Genomic DNA, 13,728 nt, shown 5'->3' on the forward strand with positions numbered 1-13,728 from the left:
AGCAGGGACCCTCATTGTTAAAATCAAGATGATTCGCTTAGAAGCCATACACATTGCCAAAGGAAATTATGACTGAAAACATGTTTTAAGTGAATAGATGCCAAGTGCCCATCTCACCTGATGATTACTATTCTGATATTTTCCCATTAGCTACTTTCAGCTCAGGAAATAGATTAGACCCTTAATGGCCTATGCAACCAGGAAATGAGCAACATATTTATAGATTCCAGCAGTGAATTTGAAATAAAACTTCCTGCCATTTAAAAATGAAGGCTCCCGGCTATAGAGATGGCTTGCTGGATAAGCGCACTTGCTGCTTTTTCAGAAGACCTCAAGTCAGTTTCTAGCACCCACATGAGGTAACTCACAACTGTCTGTAACTTCAGCTCAAGGGGATCCAACACCTTTGGCCTCTACATGCAGGAGCACACACACATACACACAATTAAAACTAATAAAAATAAATGTTTTTGTAAGGTCACCTCTAACCCTAACGTACTATAAAATAGTTATTTTTTTTTTTTAGCTCAGCCCTTTTTTCCTAGAATACTTTCCTGCTATATTTTCAATAAAAGACCATAAACATAAATCAAGTTTCTAAAGGAAACCTTGTTTTATGTGTTAAGTATAAAGTATCATTAAGCCTAGACCACATGCTCTGTGGTGGTAGAGAACAGCTCATTTCTTGCTTCATTCTGCAGTGGATACTTTTGACCCAGGACGCCTACGTGGACACTCTGATGGCCCCACTGGAGTCCCCAATCTTAGTCACAACTTATTTTGCCCCAAGAGTTTAGCAATGCTTCATGGAGTAGCTGTAGGAACAACATTAAGGTAACTGTCGTATACACCAGGTAAAAGCAAGCCATATTTTTTCTTTCCTTAGGGCCTTATGGGCCAACAAGGCTGGTTCCCATCTGAAGTTGTGAGCAGCTCTGTGATTTGGGAACTGTGATGTAGGCAGTTGAATTAGAGGATACCAGGGGGCTTGTTCAGATCTTATATCACATGGCTCTAAATTTCATGTCATTGCTTAGCTCTACAGCCATGCTTTCTGTACCTGTTAAAGACAAAACTCTTAAGAAAGAGATTTAAATGATATGACGTTTTGAAAAGAAGGGCTCAAGTGCTTTGAAAACACATGATTCAGAAGGTTATATTTTTAAAGGTGACTGTGTGTATAGAAAATACATATATTTTTGTTATATTATAAATTTTATGTTATTACTATAGCCCAATGATAAAAATTGTGATAGGTTGTGAAAATAAGGGCCATTAAAATCTTGTACCTACATGTCTATCATTATGTATTGCTTATTGACTCTGACTTTCACTCCTACCCAGACAATTAGACCTTTGCAGCAAAATTTGGTTGTTTGGTCAGTGACATTTTTATTACTGTGGGAAAACATAAAGGAAAAGCACCCAAAACACTATCTGATAGCAAGCACCCTATCTAAGCAGTTCAATGTGGATAAATTGAGTGCTGCTGATGACTTGGTTCTATAGAGGAGCAGTAGCCCAGCAAGTGTGAAGCACCAAGTTTGATTCCCAGTGCTGTACACACAGTTTGAATAATTCTTTCATAAATGGCAATTCATACATTTAACGTGGTATCAAAGAAGTTTAACTAGATCTGGCTTCTTCCCCAGGCTGCTGCCTTAAAACAAAGTAAGGCACTCACATACTAGATTGATCATAGACACAAGGCCGATTACATTCCAGAAACAAAACACTTCTTTCCCTCCCACAATGATATTCTTCACAAATATAAGGTATTTTCCTGCGATCATTTGTAAAAGCTAGTTTTATTCAGTGTGGACTTTAAAAATTTAGGAGCTGGCCTTGTTGCTCATACCTGCACCCCCAACCCAGGAAACTTAGTGATACTGTGTCTTAAAATTAAAAAATAGTTTGAGGATGCAACTAAGTACTTGTCTATTATGCACAGTACCCTGGGTTCAGTCCTACTATTTGGAGAGAGGGGCAGGGAAACACAAGGAGAATTCATATAGTGAATAAGATTGGGGATCGTTCCCTGGTCCCATTTATGTGATTCAGAATATAATAGTAACAAATGAAATAGCCAGGCATGATAGTACATGCCTATAATTCTAGCACTTGGGAGGCTGAGGCAGGTGGATTATGAGCTCAAGGCCCAGACAACCTGGCATACAAAGTTTCATGCCAGCTTTGTGTGGGGTGGGTTCATAGCAAGACTGTCTCACATTTAAAAAAGAAAAAAAAAAAAAAAAGGAGAGGAAGTCTGGCAGGTTCCACATCGAGTAAAGCGCTTGTCATGCAAGGACCTGAGCTAAGATCCTCTGAACTTACATAAAGCCAGACAGTAGCAGTGTAACACCAGTGTGTCTGTGGTGAGATGAGAGGGAAACTCAGGAGAATCCCCAGAGCTCACAGGCAACTTGCTTGGTGCACACAGCACTGGTCAAGAGACCTTGCTTTGTGGAAGGTGAAGACTGACACCTAAGGCACACATGAGCACATGCATGCATGGTAAAATCAGTATCTACTCTCTTATAATTTCAATATACAGTATAGTTGGAGTGATAAGCACCATGCTGTGCTTACATACTCAGAACTTAACCATTCTGACTGGGCATAATGGCACATGCCTGCAATTTAGCACTTTGGGATGTGAAAGCAGACTGTATTATAACTGAGAGTTTGTGCTCCTTGAACAATATCTCCCTATTGCCTCTTGTCCTCAAAATCTACCAACCAAACTTTTATGAGTTTGATATTCTTATGCATATAATTAATACCAGACATTATTTTTGCATTGTGGTTGCTTATTTCATTTAGCATAATGTCCTCTAGGGTCATTTAGTTTCTTTCAAATGGCAGTTTTCCTTTTTTATGAATTAATATCCCATTTGCATATATAAGCAAATATATGCATATATAAAAACTAACAACAGAAGAAAATGTGAGATATTCCTATATATATATATACATATATATATATATATACACATATATATTATATGGAAATTAACTAGTACCTAGATTTTTGGTTATTGTGAATAATGCTTCAATGAACACAGAAGTATGGATATCCCTTCAAGATATGAGTTAAGAGGTATGGTGGGACAAGCCTTTAATCCCAGCAATGGGGAGACAGATTTCTGTGAGGTTAAGTCCAGCCTAGTCTACTTACTAGCCTAGTAAGTTCTAAGCTAGCCAATGCTAAATAGTAAGACCCTGTCTCCAAAAAAAAAAAAAAAAAAGGCAACGCACTCAAAATAAAACAATATATAAAAAAATGCTGACTTTGTCAGAGATGTGATTGCAAGACCAAAGAACGTTTCTCTTGATAGTTTTTTTTTTTTTTTTTTTTTTTTTTTTTGAGGAACCTACATGCTGTTTTCCATAATGACTATGCGGTTTGCATCCCCAAAGTATATAAAGTTCTATTTCCTCCACACCCTCACCAACACTTGTCCTTTTTTGTTGTTTTGGGGACTCACTATGTAGCTTTGACTGGCCTGGAAATCATAGAAATCCCCCTGTCTCTGTCTCTGAGTGCTGGGAGACACCCTTGCCATCCTTTGCCTTATGACAGCAGCTGTCCTAAAAGCGGTAGTTGTTGATTTTGACTGCTATTTCTCTGGTGATTCACTGTTTTTTGGGAAAATATCTTTTTAGGTTCTCTGCCATTTTTCCAGTTGAATCATTCTTGTTTGCTATTGAATTATATGTGTTTCTGAAGTATTTTGATCAATTACCTCTCATTAGACACATGATTTGAAAATATTTTTTCCATTCCCTTATCTCCTTTCATCTTGTTATTTCTCCTGTTGTACAGAAGCTTTCTAGTTGGGTAGGGGAGGACAGAACTGCTGCAAAGAACTTCATCACAGTCCCAGTCCCAAGCTTTGAGACTTGAAATCTTTACTGTAACCTTTACTCCATTGCAAACTAAATTTTTTAGATTATTTTATGAGTGTTGTGTCTGCATGTATATGCACTGTGTATATGTCTGATTCATATATGGGAGTTTAGAAGAGGACATCAGAATCCCTGGAACTGGAGTTACAGACTCCAGTTACCATGTATATGGTGGGAACTGAACCCATTCCTCTGTAAGAGCAGCAGATATTCTTGACCAATGAGCCCTCTACATCACCTCAAGGTAGTTTTTGTGATGGTATAAGAGGCTACATTTACTCTCTTATGCATTTGTGTCCAGTTTTCCTAGAACTTACTGGAAGGGACTATCCTTCTCCATTGAGTACTTGTTTTGTTTTGTTTTGTTTTTCGAGTCAGGGTTTCTCTATGTAGACATGGCTGCCCTGGACTCACTTTGTAGAGCAGGCTGGCCTCTAACTCACAGAGATCTGCCTGCCTTTCCCTCCCCAAGTGCTGGGATTACAGGCATGTGCCATCGTGCCCAGCTCAATTTTATATTCTTTGTGTTCTTATCAAAAACTAAAGATACAGTAGTTGTGCTGTATTATGGAGCTATGGCTGTGTCTTCATTTACAATAACATTTTTAATTAATTTATTCTACATGGTGATGTTTTCTGTGCACCACATACATGCCTGGTGCCCAAAGTGACCTGAAGAGGATGTCACATATTCTGGGACTGGAGTTACAGACCATTGTGGATACTGAGCATCAAACCAGGTGCCCTGGAAGAGCAGCCAGTTCTCTTAACTGCTGAGCCGTCTCTGCAGCCCCAATATTTTCCAGCACAAACCAAGTCTGAGGAAAATACCTAAGAGAAGAGTATCCATGGAGACTATGGTCAGTAGTAGTAAGCAGAGTATCTTTGTCTAAATTAGTTTGAAGTATTCAATGTAACCAGGTTTTTTTGAGAATAGAGGTGCTATGGTCACTATTTCAATAAAATTACAATCTTGATTTGTAAGGAACCATCCAATTTGTTACCAGCTGAAAACCTTATACTTAGCCACCCTAGCTAAAGCCACTAAACTTACAGCCTAATTTCTAAGTTAAAGCTTTGGTCCTTTCTGCTATTCCTTACTTTTTCAGTCAGTTTGTCTTCTCTGGGAATCCTGATAATTCCATGCACTTTAACCTTGTAGAAGGAAATGTTGCTTACCAGCCACCAAAATAACCAGTAAATCTATGCCATTGGTAAAATCCTGGACGACTTCTTTATTTGAATTTTATATATTAATTATTAGTCATCAAAACCAGGAGGAAATTATGTAACTTTTAATTTCTTCTAATTTCTGCTTTTTATGGTAGTTTATAGGTAGATTATTTGTATTAAACAAACACACAAAAGGAAGCTTATAAAATGTGAATATCTCCCTTCAACCTTGCTTTACTTCTTTCCTAAACAGTATAGCTTGTCAGTGACAATATACTGTAAAAGGAAACACTACTTCATTATAAATAGGATTCTGTGGTTTTGCTTTCACATGCTAAGCTGCTTTGTTGTTAGAAGACAACAAAGGTATTAGGGAAGGAATTAGTGACTAAATTAAAGTAATGGCTGTGTTTTGTATGGTTTTGTTTTGGGGTATTTGATTCAGCAGAAGTGTGTTATTGTTTATAGCTTAGGTGGAGGTGGGGCTGTTACTGCAGTATTCTTTCATGCTCCAAGGAACCAGGGTGTGTTTACCCGTCTGAGGGTCAGTTTCTTCCACTGTTTTCTACAAAGCATAAACATTATCTAAATCTTAGTTCTTTTTTCCTCGTTCTGCTTCTATTCAGCTGCTCTGGAGTAAAAACAAGATCTCATCAAGTTTGCTCACTTTGCCTTTTGTCTCCTGAGATTTTTGTGAAGTTTAAAATGTCTAGCATAGAAATATTAAATAGGAAACAGGAAATCACTATCCATAGTACTAAGGAGGTCCCCACAAAAGAAATATGTGTGTGTGTTTGTCAAAAGAATTTTTGACTTGTAATGAAGCTCCTCACAAAATGGCTGCTTCACATTTGTATTTTCCAAAGTTGATTCAGGTATTTAGAGCTTATTTTCTTTAATAGGAAAAGCTCCTGGGATATCATTTTGCATAGTAGTTAATTACCCGCAATACATATCATAGACAGATTTTCTTTTTAATGGAATGTCTTCAGTAAGTCATTATCCTAACACAAAAAAAGTGTGTGCTTTTAAAAGCAATTTTAAATTATTAATAGTTTCAGTAATTATAAATAATAGAATGGTTTACCTACAATTAGTTAATATAGAGCTCATTTACACACTGCAATCTTTAAGACTATGAAACTGTGTGCACATCTCATTTATTTTGTCAACCCTGCATAAAAGAACAATGTAAGATAGTGAGTTACATTTTAGACATATTTTTTAAATGTTACCTAATAGAAATGCAATTCATGAGCTAGGAGCAGAGCTCAGTGATAGAATGTTTGCTATTGTTCATGAAGTCTTGGGTTTGATACCCAGCCCTGCAAAAGAGAAAGAAAAGAAAAAAAAAATGCACATGTGCCTAAAAGTTTAGAAGAAAAATAATATTTTAGGGGATATTTATGTTTAAAGGAGATGGACAGAGATTTGTTGATTAAAAGGTAAATAGGTATGTAACTTACTAATATTCAAGCAGTTTAATTTTTCTTTTTCTCATCTCTGTATTATCCCCCATCTTCATTAGTGTGTTTCAGCATTGGGCATCATGGTACATGCCAAAATTCCTGTACTTATGAGGTGGAATAGAAGAACCAGAAACTCAAGGTCAACCTTGGATACATATTGAAGTGAGTTCAAGGCCAGCCTATGCTAAATGAGACCCTTACTCAAAAAAAGAAAAAAAAAAAAAAAGGAAACAAACAAACAAAATGTTTTAACTTTAACTTAAAATAAGTTGCCATTCATATGAGTAAAATTAGACTATTCTTGGCTTTGCCACTGCTATTATGACCACTGCTTAACCCTGTCTCAAAAATAAAACAAAACCAAAAAAATACAAATGGAATGAACCTAGTTTCTTCTGTCTTGTACTTGTGACAAACCTGAAACAGGCAGGAAAACACCTGAGCTTTTCTAGTCACACTTCAGTTTTAGTCCTGACTCAGTGCTGATGCCACTTCAAATACTTGAACTCTTACGGGAGGTAGCCTCTTAAAGAGAGGGTAATGAAAGCAGCCGCGCGTATTGTACAACACCGAGCAGAATTCATGCTACTGGAGTTCCTCAGGTCCACAGTTAAACATGTTTTACTTCTCCCTTCCTTCCAAGCACCCCTAACCCAAAGTCCTGTTGTCTTTGAAAAGGAGTAAATGAATAATGTTGTTGTTCAGTGCCAAACTTCAGGATAAGCTGTGACTAAGCTAACTCACAGCGTATTTCTGATACAGATGATCAGTGGAAGGCCTTATTTATTATAATACCATCATAAAGAAAGAGGAATTATTTCCACATGAGAGCCCATACTAATGGTGTTTTGCTGATCAGGGTATAACAGAACATCGTTATGTAGCAGATGCTCTCTATGTAACATGTTCTTGTCACAATTGATCAATTTAATAAACAGTAATTATGAAATTTTGTTAGTCTCATGGTCAGAAAACTAGAGAGGATGAGTAGCAACAGGAGACTGAGCCCACTGCACCATTACCTTACACCACCTCTGACCTGTCTCAGTCATTGCTAACAGGGTTCCTTCATGTCCATCATCAGAATGCTCTCAAATACAGCAGTTGCTACAAAGAATAAGTTTCTCATGGAGAACTGGTATGGGATTGATATGCTATACCTTTTATTTGTATTTATTATATTAATAGGCACCATGTGATATATATACATTAATATATATTAATATATACATTGTATGTTTTGAAATGGTCTTATTTTGTCTGGTCTGGCTTTGGTTCCAGATGAAGCTGGCCTGGATCTCAGTACATAGACAAAGCTTGTCTTGAACTCATGGAGATCTGCCTGACATTGTACCCTGATTGCTGGGATTAAAGATGTGTGCCACCATGGCCAGCTACATTGTATAATTTTTAAATCAAGCTAAATATATGCTCTCCTTAAATATTTATCATTTCTTTTTTAGTTTTACTCTATTTTTTGTTTGTATGGGTGATTTGCCTGCATATATATGGGTGCCACCTGCATTCATTGCCCACTGAAGGCTTTGGCTTCTCCAGTATTAAAAAGAGTTGTGAACTCATGTAGATGCCGGGAATTGAACCAACGTTTCCTGGAGGAGCAACCAGTGGTAACTGCTGAACCATCTCTCCACTCCCCATTTATTACTTCTTTATGCTGATAATATTTAAAATCTCTATTCTGGCTTTTTGAAACATGTGGTACACAACTATCTATTGTCACTGTATTGTGTAGTAGCACATAGTACCTCTGACACTTACCTTACTGTAACCATTGCCACCCACTGTCGACTCACTGCCCCCAAGCCCTGGTAACCACTGTTCTCTCAGCTTCCCATGAGGTCAAATTTGGTAGATTCTACATGAGAGTAAGATCACATGGTGCTCTCTCTTTCTGTGCCTGGTTTATTTTTTAGCCTAGTGATACGTCCTGTTCTTACTTCATGATCACAAATAACAGATTTATTTCTTTTTATGGCTGATTAGTATGTCACTGTGTCTATGTTCCACATTTTTTTCTTTAGTCACTTATCTAAGTGATGGACACTTAGGTTGATTCCTTTCTTGGCTATTGTAATAGTGCTGCTGTAAGCATCCTGGTTTGCTCTTTTTGCTCAAAATTTCTTTTGCTATTTAGGACTGTGTGTGTGTGTGTTTGCATACAAATCTAGAAAAACAAAACAAAAACAAAAGCCAAGTGGTGGTCACTTTAATCCCAGTACTTTTGAGGGAGAGGCAGGCAGATCTCTGAGTTGGAGGCTAGCCTGGTGTACAGATCAAGTTCCAACACGCTTTGCTCTCAGGCCAGTCTTGTGGTGGGCATTCTCACATCCATAGTTTTCTATTCTCAGATGACTCTAACTTGTGTCCAATTGACAGCACACATAATTACCATAAGTGAGATTGCTTTCTTATCTCTATTGAGTATAACTCACTATTGCTATCTAAAGCAATACTACTTAATTTTTATATGTTGTTTATCTTGAGGGTTTGTTTTGGGTTAGGAAGAGAGACATCCAGCCTGTGTGAGAGCCTGGGACCAATGAACAACTGAACAAAGCCCTGTATTCCCTAGACCCCGTCTAGTCTTATGAGAAAACATGGGTGCAGTACATCATTTAGAGTGGTTTGTTTTGGCTACTAGTAAAGCACATTAAATTGTTGAATACTTTAGAAATTAGAATAAAGTCATTTGTAAGTAGAATTCAGTTGTACATTGCTTAAATGGCTATGGTGGGTCTGAAATAGCCACCATATTTATTCGGAATGATGGCATATATCAATGAATGCCTGAGGTCACGTAGTACATTTGTTGTGGATTAGGTCAAGTGTGATTTGGTTGTGTTTGTTATGGATTTTACTGTTTTAATTGAGGTGGAAAGTGAATTGTTGATTAGGGGCATTCCTTCCTCCTCAGGACTCTGTCTCACCCTTTCTTTGGGGTAAGATGCAAATGAAGCAGTAGGATATCCAGTGAGCCTGTCAGGCAGGTATTCGTGTCCCCACGGTTTTCTCTTCTCACTTAATGCTGTGGGGTTGGGTTTTCTGTTTGCTGAGGTTTTGGATTTGCTTAGCAATTGCTAGCAAAGATAGGAAAGATAATGAGCTGAATGGCTGGAATTCAGCACAAGAATAATAGTTTTCTTTCTTTATCTTTGCATGATTTTAAAGAGAACTAAGGTTTCTCTAACCTTTGTCCTTGTAGTTTTCCACTCCGCTTCAGTGACTGTTTGAAATGGTTAGTACTGTAGAAAGCTTCCTTGTTTCTTTCTAGGGTTTCTCACTCAAGTTGTTTTGTATCTTTTGTTCTAGACTTGCAGCATTTGGCATTTGTAAATGAGCACTCCTAAGTATAGCTAGAAATACTGGGTTTTGGTGATTAACAAAGGACTCATCATTTTACCTCTCTGTCTTTCTATATCAGGCCCAAGGCGTTTCATGGTTTGGGAGGTCCCATAACATAAAGTCCTAAACACCTAATACAATTTTGTACCCTGTTAAACCCAAGTGTGAGGGTGTGCTTGAATGTGGGAATAAAAGTCACCAGGCAGGAGCATCACTTTCTCCAGGGCTTTGCCTGTGGTTATAAGCAGTCAGACCTCTGCCCTCTGGGCTGTATTTCTGCCTGAGTTATTTTGTTCTTGTTTACATTTGACCTAATTTTATGGCAGTCATGACGAGCATATTCAACAGGTACATGTATGAGAAGGGATGCGTCTTTGCAGCCACTCTCATGAGGTGGGATCAGACTTTTAATGTGTTTGTTTCTTGCTGGATAACAAAGTGCTGTTTTTACAATAAAGCTCTCACTGTGCTGTATTTAAAGAGAACAGACTAGAAAAGGTCATCATATTTAGGTTTTTCTTAACTTTCATTTTGGTTGTTCCTGTTTCTAAATGTGACATTTCAGAATAGATGTTCTTGGAAGGCCAAGATGTCTTATTCAGCTCATACTTATTTAGTGGGAAGCAAGTGTGATTTTGTTTAAAAAGTATAGTTTTAGAAAGATGACTTAGAGGACAACAGCCTCCAAAGCAAATTAGTTCCTCATTTTACCTTCTTAAAACAGCATTCAAAACTATGACAGGAAACCACTCCTGAGTCAAATCTTTATTTATACGTATGCATTGCATGTAGACACATCTGTACATACATGTGGACAGATGATTACAACTGTAGAAAAAAAGACTGTGTGAGAAGAAGGAAGATTCTAAGGGGGAGAGAAGGAAAAAGAAAAAAGAATAATGGAATAGTGTGACATGAAAGCAAACAATGAGAAGAAAAGAGATCAGCAGCAGGGGTGTTGTGGTTGGCAGTGGGGGAGGGGCATGAATAAAAACAAAGTATCATGGCATATGTATTAAATGCCATAATGAAAATCATTGCTTTGTGTGTTAATTTTTAAAAAGTTTTCTGATTAAATATTAAAATATATGAAAAAAACTCTCCAGTTATATATTAGTTACTCTGGCTTAAAGCAGAGAGTCTCTAAACATTCAAAATAGCTTTTTCATTGAATCCCCCTTTCATTGTTAAAAGACTTGATATTATAAAATCTCAGGTTAGCTATAAAGTAGATGGCATTTATTAAAGCACCTAGCAACTCTGGGGACTATCTTAATACCTAGATTTCATGTTATCCATGGCTTTTCACTCTGATAGAGATTAAAAAGGCATTTTTCTCTTTGAAATTTCCTCACTTAACACCCTTTTAGTGCAAGGAAACATGACACATTGCTTTTGCTTTTCCTGCATACTGGAGAAACCACTGATCTAGTCGGTCCCTCTCCATTTACATGACCAAGAGGAAACTGAAACCCAGCTAAGTTTAAATGACTTGCCCTGGGAGAGAGAGCTAGCTATTTCCTGTTTGAACTGGGGACCTGTGTTTACCAGGAGTGCCTTGGTTTCTGCTGCCTGTGGGTACTCAGCTTCTCTAAGTGGTGGTGTCCTCAGTGCTTGCCGTAATCTTTAGTCACAGGTAATTCCCTACCCTGCTGCCATTCCTCCCTCTCAGTGGCATGCTCACTGTTGAGAACTGCAGGAACTCAGGGAGAGGATCCAGTGGTTTCAGCCCCCAAAGGACAGGTGGGTGAGTGAGGAGAAGGATGGCTGGTGAAAATAAAAGGCTAGTCGTCAACACAACAGTGAACAAATGCTGCTCAAGTCTGGAAGCTGTTAGCAGAACGCTTCAGACACAGTAGAAAAGGTCTTGGAAAAGAAAAAAAATAAGATAGAGGAACAAGGTTTTCCTAAGATCAGCAGTTTTCAAAGAACAGCTTTTTGTTTATGTGAAGAGGAAAAACTAATTTTCTTCCAAGATCCAGAATGTATATTTTAAGAAACATATAAAAATGGCAAAAATAAAAAGAAGGAGATTAGAAATCCTAGTCAGTTGTTGCTCAAGAAAATCTAAGTACTAAGGTGGAGATGAAAGGCATTTTGAATTTAGAAATGAAATGTCAATAATACTCTAGACTTTGTGGCAATTAGAAGATTCTTGAGGGAAGTTAAGAGCTTATAGAATTGAAAATCACCCACCATTTGTTGTAAAGTTAAAACTTTTACAAGTTTCAGTGTTTTTCTAAACCTATTTTTGCACACATATTCCGCTACCTTATTCTTATTAATTTAATATGAAGCACCTTTAAGCTGCTGTGTTCTGTTGTTTCCCCGTATGCATTTTTTCTTGGGATTTAAGTCTTCTTAACCGAGAAGATTACCTATTGTTTAACTAAATGTGCTCTGGCTGGGCTCAGAGGGGACTGCTCAAATGAGGTTATAATTCCTGTTTGCCCCTGGGCGGTTGCCAGCACAAAGAAAAGCATGATGGGAAGTAGTTTGGTTACCTTTCACAGCAGGTGTCTTTGTCAGTGCACCTATTCGGGTATCTGAGTGTGGAGGCACTGAGTCACTGCAGAAAAGAAAGAAAGTACGACAGCAATTGCCACACTGCAAGATAAAGCTCAAGTCTCCTGGCGCTAATGAATATATGAAGAGGTTCACAGTATCTTTAAAAATACTACTGAAAAGATAAAAAAGGAATTTAAAAGGTATGGACTACCCGGATATTTCACGATGCCTTGAGTCCTGATTATCATTTAGTTTTTATTGGCTCGTCATCTTTAAGATAAATGTGCTGGGAGAATAACGCTCTAAACACAAAGCTGCATCATGGGGTTTGGGGGAGGCTAAAAGTGCTTTACTGGCTCCCATAAGGGTCAAGCACAGCTTGAAGCTGTTTTAATTGTGAGAATTTATTTAAGATATTGCATTTTCTGTTTAAGTAAGCCTATTAGACTTGGTTTCCTAGCCAGGGCAGCCTGCTCTCTGTAAGCAGGTGCTTTTAATACTCCTCAAGTCATGTTTAAATGGCACAAGATACCAGTTAAGTAACCATGCTGACCTATGGAAGAGGAAAATTTTTTTAGGAAAATTCACTAGATTTCATTCTTATTTTGTTTACACATTTTTCTCAAATGCCAGCGACCTTAGATAACATAATCCTGGTATTGGTGATGAAGCCTAAGGACTACAACACATAGCAGTATTTATTTTTAACAGATGTCACCAAACTGATGTCTAACGTTAACAAAACATACTTCTCAGTGGTGTCATTAACTCAGAGTGGATACAGGAAGAGCAGGTAACAGGCTTTCAGAGGAACTGTGCCCAACGCTGTGCATGGAATAAGCATGTGTTTATATCTTGGTGGTGGAGGGAGCTTTTTTCCGCAAAGATAAAGCCTGTCTACTGTCTCCAGCTGTCCTCCAAAAACCACTTGTGGTAACTAAGGAACGGATAGTTTGTGACTATCTGCTGGTTTGAGTAATTAAGAAAAACCATTATTTTGAAATTCAAAAGGAGTAAGAATATTTGTCAAGGGAGAGAAAAGTAGTTTGAGTGAGACCCTTATATTTTTTTCCAGAATCACATCAGATATTTGTATTTTGAGTGGGAGAAAGGAAAATTATCAACTGGTATTGCTGTCTCAAATGAATTGTTTAATTTTTTATATTTTGGTTCTTTATTTTTCTTTTAAAAGAACTACTCAGATGGGGAAAGGACTCTTTTTTTCCCCCTTCAGACTTCAGGAGATAAACTTTAACTGCACCGAGAAATTTTGAGAAATAATAATGGTTTATCATCTCTTAATTTT

The 13,728-nt window shown here is 37.6% G+C and overlaps 1 protein-coding gene across 5 annotated transcripts in view; it reads left to right on the plus strand.

Moving 5' to 3' along the window:
• Window positions 1-13,728, plus strand: part of Rabgap1l (RAB GTPase activating protein 1 like) — a 648,858-nt gene that overhangs the window by 550,098 nt on the left and 85,032 nt on the right. For 2 of the 5 annotated variants that reach the window (XM_055624413.1, XM_055624416.1), the window contains exon 1: window positions 12,477-12,622. The exons of the other annotated variants lie outside the window; for them this stretch is intronic. The gene's annotated coding sequence lies outside the window, so the exon portion shown is untranslated. Of the gene's footprint in view, window positions 1-12,476; window positions 12,623-13,728 lie in introns of those variants that run through there. 5 annotated transcript variants of the gene reach the window in all.

This window comes from Psammomys obesus, unplaced genomic scaffold (assembly GCF_907164565.1).
Source record: "Psammomys obesus unplaced genomic scaffold, mPsaObe1.curated_primary_1811, whole genome shotgun sequence".
Lineage (NCBI taxonomy): Eukaryota > Metazoa > Chordata > Mammalia > Rodentia > Muridae > Psammomys > Psammomys obesus.